The sequence below is a fragment of the Stenella coeruleoalba genome (assembly GCF_951394435.1).
Source record: "Stenella coeruleoalba genome assembly, chromosome: 2".
NCBI lineage: Eukaryota > Metazoa > Chordata > Mammalia > Artiodactyla > Delphinidae > Stenella > Stenella coeruleoalba.
The window spans coordinates 57702782-57713172 of NC_137147.1; the positions used below are offsets into that span (position 1 = coordinate 57702782).

General features: G+C 34.7%; 1 pseudogene across 1 annotated transcript; it reads right to left on the reverse strand.

The window, feature by feature from the left end:
• Positions 1–4295: 4295 nt before the first annotated feature.
• On the reverse strand, positions 4296–4944 carry LOC307182327 (proteasome activator complex subunit 3-like; annotated as a pseudogene). The gene has a single exon. The product of its transcript is annotated as a proteasome activator complex subunit 3-like (transcript).
• Positions 4945–10391: the final 5447 nt, after the last annotated feature.

Genomic DNA, 10391 nt, shown 5'->3' on the forward strand with positions numbered 1-10391 from the left:
TTCAGATGGTAATTGCTTGTTTAGGTTTTTAAGAAATTGTCAATCTGCTTTACAGAGCAACTGAACCATTTTATATTCCTTCCAGCAACGTGTGAGCAACCCAGTTTCTCCATATCCTTGCCAGCCTTTAGTGTTGTCATTACTTCTGATTATAGGTATTCTAATAAACATGTATTTATAATTCATTACAGTTTAATTTGCATTTCCCTAATGGCTGAAGATGTTGAATGGTTTTTCGTATGCTTATTTTCCTATTAGATTAGATTTTCCTACCTAACTAGCCTTTTCAGTGAAATGTCAGTTTATGTCTTTTGTCCTTTTTCTTATAAGATTGAGAGTTCTTTTATATATTTATATATTTGGGGTACTATTACTTTGTCTGATAAGTGGCTTGCAAATGTTATTTCCCAGTCAGAACTTGTCTTTTCATCCTCTTAACTAAACCTTTCACAGGGCAAAATTTTAATTTTTATTAAGTATGATTTATATATATATTTTTTCTTTATGGATCCTGTTCTATTGTTAAGTCTAAGAATGCTTAATGTACCCTTCTTAGGTGCTGACGATTATCACCTATTTTTTTCCTAAAAGCTTTATAGTTTTTGTTTTTATAGTATTGTATTTTGCATAGTATTGTGTTATGAGCTAATTTTTGTATCAAATGTGACATTTAGGTTAAGACTTTTGGAGGGCAGGGGGGACTATGGGAGTCTTATTGCTCCAGCACAATTTGTTGAAGTCTATCCTTCCATCATTCAGTTGATTTTGCTCCTTCTCTATTCATTTGCAGATATTTGTGAGGGATTATTTCTAGAGTCTCTATTCTGTTCCATTGATCAATTCTGGCAATATTCAGCCAATGGCAACTGATAACCACAGTTATATAGTAAACCTTAATTCTAGGTATGCTGATCCATTCATTTTCTTCTTTTTAAAAATTGTTTCAGCTATTTTAAGTTTCCATTTCCTTTGCCTTTCCCCATAAATTTTAGGACATCATGCCTATCTCTATAATGAATCTTCTAGGATTTTTATAGGATTGAATTAAATCTATATATCAATTTGGATAGAATTGTATCTTTACTTTGTTGAATCTTTCAATCCATGAACAGTGTATGTTCTATTTAAATACAGCATAATTTACTTAAATCTTTTATTTCTTTAGTTATGATTTTGTAGTTTTAAGCATACTAGTCCTTTACATGTTTTGTTAGATTTACATCTAAGTATTTCATTTTTAGAACAACTGTAAATGGTGTGGTAACCTTTTTATTTTTTTGTCCAAGAGTTCACTGCTCCTATGTAGAAATACAATAGATTTTGTTTGTTTACTTTGTATCTTGTGACCATGCTAAACTCACTTAGTACTAGAAGTTCTTTTTGCTGTTGTTGTTGTTATTCTTGTTTCTTAGTTTCCTTGGTATTTTCTCCATGGAAAACTATGTTGTCTGTAAATAAGTTTCTTTTCTTCCTTTCTAATCTGCTTACCTTTTATTTCATTCACTCAGTCATTCCTTTTTGCCTTATTCCATTGGCTAGAAATTGCAGTACTATGGTAAAAAGGAATGTGAAGAACAGAAATTCTTGCCATGTTCCCAACCTCAAGGGGAAAATTACTAATTTTTAGGTGTGATACTTGCTGTACTGTTTTAATACAGGCATAGCTTGGAAATATTTGATAACATTTTACCCATAGTCGAACTTCTTTCAAAATCAGAGTCAATCCTCTCAAACTCTGCTGTTGCTTTATCAACTAAGTTTAAGTAATATTCTAAATCCTTTGTTGTCATTTCAACAATCTTCACAGCATCTTCACCATGAGTAGATTCCTGATCAAGAAACCACTTTCTTTGTTCATCCCTAAGAAGAAACTCCTTATCCATTAAAGTTCTATCATGAGATTGCAGCAATTCAGTCACAACTTCAGGCTCCATGTCTAATTCTTCAAGAATTACCAAAATGTGACACAGAGACATGAAAATGTTGGGAAAATGGCACCAATAACTTTCTGGATGCAAGGTTGCCACAAACCTTCAATTTGTAAAAAATGCAATATCGTGAAGCACAATAAAATGAGGTTTACTTGTATAAGCCCTTTATCAAATCAGAATCCTCCCTCTAAGTCTGCTCAGTTATTATCATGAATGGGTATTGAATTTTCTCAATAAAATATGCTCTGTGGCTTTTCTTTTTTAGCCTATTAATATGGTGGAGATTAGTGATTGATCTTCAAATAATGAACTAGCCTAGTATCCATGGAATAAATAAATTTGGTAATGGTATATATTTCTTTTTATATATTGCTGAATTATATTTGCAAATATTTTGTTAATTTTTGCATCTATATTCATGAGGGATATTGGTCTATAGTTCCTTTTGTAATATCTCTGATTTTGGTATCAGGGTAATGATGGCCTCATAAAATGAGTTGAAATGTTTCCCTCATATTTTGTGGAAGAAATTGTCTAGATTCAATATTCATTCTTCTTTATAAATTTGGTAGAATTCTTCAGTGAAAACACATGGGCCTAGAGATTTATTGGGGGGAGTTTTAATGAGTGAATTCAATTTCCTTAATAGTTATGAAGCTACCAAAATTATTATTTCATATTAGATGAGTTGTGGAAGATTGTGCTTTCCAAGGAATTGGTCTACTACACCAAAAGCTAAAGTTATGAGCATCAAGTTGTTTCTAGTGTTCCCTTATTATCCTTTTGACATCTACAAGGTCTTTAGTGATATCCCATTTGGTTCTATTCCTGACACTGGTAATTTGTGTCTTTTCTCTTTGTCAATATTTGAGGTTTATTAATTTTATTGATCATTTCAAAAAGTAGGTTTTTAATTTTCCTTTTTGCTTTTCTGTTTTCTGTTTCATTTATTTCTGCACTTACCTTTTTATTACCATTTTGCTGCTTGTTTTGGTTTATTTTGCTTTATAATTATCTTTTTTTGTTAAGAAAAAAGTAAAAGTACCTGTAATTTTGATAATTTCTTGACATGGTAAAATAATTTTACATTACAATCCAAAGGTGGTAGGGTGAGGAGGAGGGGCAGTGGAACAATCCAACAAACAAAAAAGAAATTGAGAGACACATGGTAGGAGGAGGGAAGGGTTTTAGCTGGAAGGGGTCTGGAGAGTGGGTAGGGGCACAACTAAAATGCAATTGCTTTGTTACTGAATACTCTTCATGGGAAAACAGCATCCTGACTCCTTCTCTACACCATACTGGGAGTAAAAAAAAAGATGCATTCAGGTGGAAATATGATTGGGGGTTGGAAGACAGAGACAAAGAAAGAATAAAAGTCAGAAATAGACACTGAGAGAGTCACCAGCAGATTGACAGCAGATATTGACTCTCCAGTAGTGGTAGAATAAAAAACTGGGGGTGTTATGGGTTAGTACAAAAGCTGTAACAAGTGATATCTCTGGAAGATTTGAGATATAGAGGCAACTTTTCTATGGTTTTGACTTGCCTGACAGATTTCTATATACACAGAATATGTACATGCCCGTGTGGGCATTTACACATATGCACACAAGTGCCTGCTTTCCCTAGAAGTAAAATTCCAAAAAGCAAGCCCACAAGGAGCAGCAACAATGGCAGCAGCTGACCTTCACAGCTGCAGACACCCCCCACTCCAAATTACCAGGGCAGGGGGGAGGAGGTGACAGCTAACAGAGTAGGAAGGCATGTGCGTGCATGACTATGTGTAGGTGTATTATGGATATATGTGCATGTAAAAATCTTAGTTATAAAAACATCTGAAGGAGCTAGGGATTTGGCTGAAGGTCCAAGGTGTTTTTTGTCATGCTCAGGTTCAGGTTCAAAGTGGAATGTATGTAGATGGGAAACCCTAAGTCATGATCAGGGCAACTGTGGCAGGCAGGATCCAATGTCCCACAGTGGCAAGAGACACTAATCTTTCCTCAGGAAGAGAAGAGCTGATCCACTTGACTCCAATTTTTAAAAAATACCTAGCATTTTCTTCTAGTTCCCTCAGTTCCTAACCAACTAACCATCAACAGGAAGAAAACACGAAGCCCAAGATATTAGCTTGTCTCCCCTAAAGGAAGGAAAAGTGGAAGAGAGAAAGCATATGTATTCTTGTGCTAACATATTGGGCACACAAACCTGGAGTTCTCCAGAAATTAGGACAGGTTTATTGATTTTATTTTATTATGAGGTATTGGGGAAGGAAATAGAAGGCCTGTAAAAAAAGAGGTAAGTCTGTCACAGAACTACATGACAGTTTCATTAAACTCTAACTAAAAACACAGAGAAGTGTGATTACTATTTCCAGCCAGTTTCCCCATCACCATAGTCATGTAACAAACTAAGGTGATGTGGGTCTTGAGCCAGACTCACAGAGTCCCCTGGCCTTGGCCTCTGTACAGTGTCTCTGCATTTGATCTTTTTGATATTTTTCAGGATCATGTCATGTAGAATGACATATTGATTCTTTAGCTCTGATATGATGAGCTAAAAGCTGTTATGTTCTTTCTCATCAATACCTGTCAGGGTGCAAGAAAGTCCTCCACATGGGGATATTTAGCTATTTTGGAAACCGATTTGGCTCTTGTAACATAATATCTAGAAATCTGATCCAGATGAGATGCAGCTCTCAACATTCTTAGCTCTGCAATTGTCTTCTCCTAAATGGACACCCCGAAGTTGTTCCCATCTTCTAACACAGGAATTAGGAGTTGTACCCACATTTTTATGGTGCTTCATTTCAGGATCAGCGGCCAGATCTCATGTTTCACTGTCTCAAAACTCTCCACTAACTCCTGGTTGCTTTTTAGCATCACATTGGGCATCACAAATACCATGGTTCCTTGGAAGGCCTCCACACTCACCCAATCTTCGCTTCTTGGAAGTGGGATCTTCCAGTCCATTGTGGCTATTGGTGAGAAGAATAGTCAGGGACCAGCAGACTCATGTCTGAGTGGATCTGAGTTAGGTTATATATGTTTAGGATTGGTCCTTTCAAAAAACTGTCACGTTCTAACAACTTCTTTGAGAAAATGTTTTCCACCAAGTCTTCTGCCTCAATTGTGATCTGCTCTCTGAAAGAATCAACCTTTGAATGGTGGGTAGCGTCAGAGGGACTAGAGGAATCTCAGTGCTCCCTGGAGGTGGCTGTGCTCGCTTGGCTCACAAACAGCTTGCTGAGTCCCACCCTCAGTTCCTTCCTCCCACTTGCTCTCCTGCTGCCTGCTGCCTGCTCACACTCTATAATTATCTTAATTACTCCCTTTACATGTATCAGTGTTCCAATTTTTACTTCAGCCATCAAATATAAAACTTGAGAAGGAAACTGAATTTGCCCACATATTTGCCATTTCCATGTTCTTTCTTCCTTCCTGATGTTCCAAGTTTCCTTCTTTTAGAGAACTTCCTTTAGCTATTCATTTAGGGCAGGTGTGCTGGCAACAAATTCTCTATTTTCCATCATTTCAGAATGTCATTATACTCCCTGTCACTCCTAACATTTTTAAGCAATTGCTTTTTTTCTTCATTTCCGATGTTCCAAATTTCTGTTATCATTTCCCCTTTGTATTAGTTTCCTAGGACTGCCATAACAAAGTACCATAAACTTGGTGGTTGGCCTACAAAAACAGAAATTTACTGTTTCACAGTTCTAGTTGCTAGATGTCCAAGATCAAGTTGTTGGTAGGGTTTGTTCCTTCTGAGGTCTGTAAGGAAACATCTGTTCCATGCCTCTCTGGGTCTTCACATTGTCTTCCCTCTATCCTTGTCTTTGTGTCCAAAATTCTTCTTTGTGTAAGGACAGCAGTCACATTGGATTACAGCCCACCCCAATGACCACATTTTCACTTGATTCTCTCTGTAAGAAATCTGGGGGCTTCTATATACCTTTTTTTGGGAGGGGGGGACACATCAACCCATAACATCCTCTTTTTGAAGAAATTCCTTTAAGTAATTTTTTTAGAGCAGTTCTGCTGCAATGAGTTATTTTAGTTTTGCTTCATCTGAGAAAGCTCTTATTTTACATTTATCCTTAAATAATATTTGCCCTGAATACTGAAACTTGGTTTTAAAGCTTTTTTCTTTCAGCACTTAGCACTGTGGTACCCTTACTTTCTGGAGTCCATGGTATCTAGTGAGAAATCTGCAGTCATTGAAATTATTGTTCCCTATAGACAGTGGTTTTTTTTTTGTTTGTTTTCTGTTTGTTTGTTTTCTCTAAGAATTTTTTAAAGACTTTTTTCTTTATCATTCATTTTCAGTAGTATCTGGTCATGGAGTCCTTTGTATTTACCCTATTTGGGATTCACTAAGCTCTTCAACTGGTAAGTTTATATCTTGGCACCAAGTTTGGGAAGTTTCTGTGATTTTTTTCAAAATTTCTTCCACACTTTGCTCTATCTCCTCTCCTGATACTCCAAAGACACAAATAATATAAATATTTTGTTACATGACATAAGGTTCTTGTCATTATTTTTTTTCCCCTCTTGTTCAGATTGGATAATGTATCTTTATCTTCAATTTCACCGACTATTTCCTCTGTTATCTCTATTCTGCCAATTAGTCCCTGTATATAGTGAGGTGTTTTTTTCCCCAAGTAATGTGTACCTTATATTTCCTTGCTGAAACAAATTTTCCTTTTGGTTTCAAATACCTTTTAAATTGTTTTCTGGAGCTTTGTGAAATTAATAGTTTCTTTCAAGTCTTTGCCAAATAATTCAAATATATGTGTCATCTCATCATGGGTGTGTCTTGATTTTTTTTTTTCCATATGAAATGAGATTTTCCTGGTTCTTCAAATTCCAAGGATTTCTGAATTTTACTTTAGACATATTAAATGTTATACAATGAGACTCTGGGTCTCGATTAAATCCTGTGGCGAACGTTGATAGCCTTCCATGGGTTACTGTTTTAAAGTCAATTCTGATTCCAACCCTTTTTGCACTATTCGGAACTGTTCCATGTGTGCACCAGTCAATATCCAGACCTGGGTGATGGTCTCTCTGTTCAATTCTCAAAGTATTTGGTGTACTGAATGGGATCAGATGCACACATGTGGAGTTTGAGGATGAGCCCAGAAAGTCATAAAGAGCTTAGTGTATCTCCTTCCTCAGCACTTTCCTCTCCACAATGTCCCTTGTACTTCCTGGTTTCTTTGGGCTCCTCTCTGGAACTCTATTCAGAAATCTGGTGTTTTATATACTCTGCCTTGCTGGGCACTCCCAAAACTGCTCCTGCATGCAGAGCCAAGCAAAACAAGGACAGAGAAAAAACCCAACCAACCAACCAAACAAAGAAAAAAATGGATTTCCACCCATTCTTTTGGAAATACAGTTCCATAGAAGGAAAAAGAAGGCTCCTCTCCATTAGAATTTTGGCTCCTGCAGGAGCTTATTGCTGCCAGCTGCTGCTGTCACAATGGGATTGCTTAAGGGCTAGAGCGAAGGGGAATGGAAGAAAGAAAACAAAAGATATAAAATTATATACTCTCTCTGAGTGTTATGGGTTCCTTTTCACACTCCTTGAGCCAGACTAGAGGCTTTCTCTTTGAGCTCTCTCTGTTTGTGCCCCAGTGGCATATTCTGGTGCTTAAGTTTCAAACCATGAGATATCAGAAGAGAAAAAAATACTAGGTTCACTGCAGCTTTGATGGTATTTTGGATTCTAATCTTCTGTTCTATTCTGCCTGTTCTATTTGCTTATGAGGGTTCTCAGTATTCATTAGGACACACAGGTAGTGTGTATATACATCTTATCCAGAACCTGAACCTCAAATATATATTTTTAGTGTAGTTTTATTTTACTAACACCAAAAAGGGAAATACATGGACAGAATAGTACTGACCAATTTCACTTCTTCAACACTGATATGTAAAATCCTACATAAGATAGCTTCTTGGGTCCATTTCTTTGTAACATTTCAAGAAGCAAAGCAAAGTAAAGCAATTCTGTATGTCATGTGTATATTATATATTAAACATACACAATAAAAGAATAGTAAGAAATATGGAAATGATATTCACCAGTTTCAGGAATTTGATTAACTCTGGGGAATGAGAAAGAGGAAAAGAATAGTATGTGGACTTAGAGTCTATGTCTGCAAGTTTTTTTTCTAAAAGAGAAATAAAATCATCTACAGGTAATATGTGTGTTTAATCATAATAATGAACTGATAGGTATATGTAATCTTTGTTTCTGCTGTTTTTTCTATGTTTGAAACATCACAATGAAAAATTAAAATATTAGAAATCTGATAAAAACAATTATTTTAATCAGCACACAAAGTGACACTTATGAGCAGAAGCATTCTGGAAATAATATTCTTATACTGTTAACTGTAGTAACAATAATTCTGCAGGGAGATAATAGCAATATGGACAAAGCGATTAAAATTAAATCCTTGCTAACAGTTTTAAGTCATATTTGTAATATTATGTGATGGTAGAATTTCGTATAAAAGACATCATTTGTAACACAAAAGTGACAACAACATATATCTCCAAATACAAATGATAAACCATTTGGGGCACATATATTTGAGCTGAAACTAGTGGGCTGGTGGATTAGATAAGAGAAGCAGCACAGTGAATTAATACATTTCAAATCTAAGTGTATGTGTACTTATTAAAGGAAAATGTACATTTGCTATTAGCATAGCAACATGTTTGAGTACCTCTAATTGATTTAGGAATTATTATTCTTACAACATTCAAAAAGTCAAGTTATTTGGTAAAGTGGAAGTGATATTGTCATTTGAAAAGTGATAATGTCATTCAAAATTTCAATAATAAACATATATTATAAAAGGAATATAGATTTTACAAAATACACTCCAGCGTGGTATATTTATTTGCCAATTATTTTCATTTGTTTGATTGTGTGCTACTCTAAACTTACACATCTAAAACTGAAAAAGAGATTTAATCATTCCCATTGTCATGACATTTTTCAACCTTGTTTTACTGAAGACAGCACAGTAATTTCTTAAGGCCTGACTTATCTGGTATGCACTGAATCATTTAAATCCTTTTCAATCTTTCCTTTTAAGAAACAAAAAAGTAAGGAAAAAAAGCTATTACTAATTTGGTCCTTTATCTAAACTATGTTATTATTTTGCTAATATTATTTTTCTCCTATCTCACAGCATTCGGGTAGCAGAGTCATCTGAACATAATACACAATACGATGTGTAGAATAAATAAATTAACAAAGAATTATAAATACTTGGAAATTATTATTCTCATATTTTTAGACTAATTTATATAAATCAGTAATCATATAAAACTAGTTTAGTTTAAAATAATTGAGACTATTTCAAAGTACAGTATATGAGATGTCTCCCTCATTATCCAAAATGGACATTTGTAAAGTGAATCTATGCCCTGGATTTAATTTTTCTTTTTTTAGTTATCAACAATCTAGCTGAGATTAGAAGTTATCAGCATACTGAAAACCATGTAATTGAAGGAATATTATCTCTTGGCTTTACTCTGAGTCTGAGAGAAGAACATAGCTACTAGAATAATGCGATAGTAAAGAGCCTTGATAAGGTCTAGTAACCCAACCATTGAAATGCACCATGGACAGGTATCGGGTGCTTTATTTCCCTCTAGTGGATAAGTAAATGAATAAATACAAGGAAAAAAGTCAGTTGTGCTTTGATGTGCTTGCTTAAAAGCCATTTATTATATTGAGATGTCTCATGTAGAGTACTTAGAGAACTGCACTATAAAATTTGCAAACAGAAAATAAATATGTGCTTATTATCAAATAAGTGTGCTGAATCAGTAAAATGAATCGCTAGAAAATCTGCAATCAGTTATCTTTTTTCTGTACTCTGAAAGTCAGTGCTCTTGAGGCAGAAACAATGGGATAAAGTGATGCTTTTCCTCTTTCAAGTTAATATAGGAAAGTTACAGAACAAACATTAAGAAAAGGAAAATTTAAATGTCATTTTTAGTTGCTTTTGAGAGAATTAATTTTTGTAGAAAATTAGTATTTACATCGCTAACAATTATTTTTGATAAGACCAACTCTAAAATCATTTGCATCACCTGAACAAATGGTCCTAACGGTCCTGGGCAGAAAAATCATTAAAAAAGTAACATATATACTTTTTAAAAGACAGATCATATGCTAAACATTTAGATAAAATATTTAATTCTCAGACCAATATCATAAGTGATGTACCATTTTCACTCTCACCATTTTATAGATAGTACCTGAAGGAGACTGGTAAAATGTTGCTTCTAAGGTGACAGGAAATTGTAGAGCAAGGATTTAAACCCAAGTAGGCTGGCTCCAGAATTTATAATCTGTTAAGAAAGCCTCAAGGCATGTTATCTGGTAGAAGAATCTGGTATAATTTTAAATACTTACCATACCAAATGGATACTT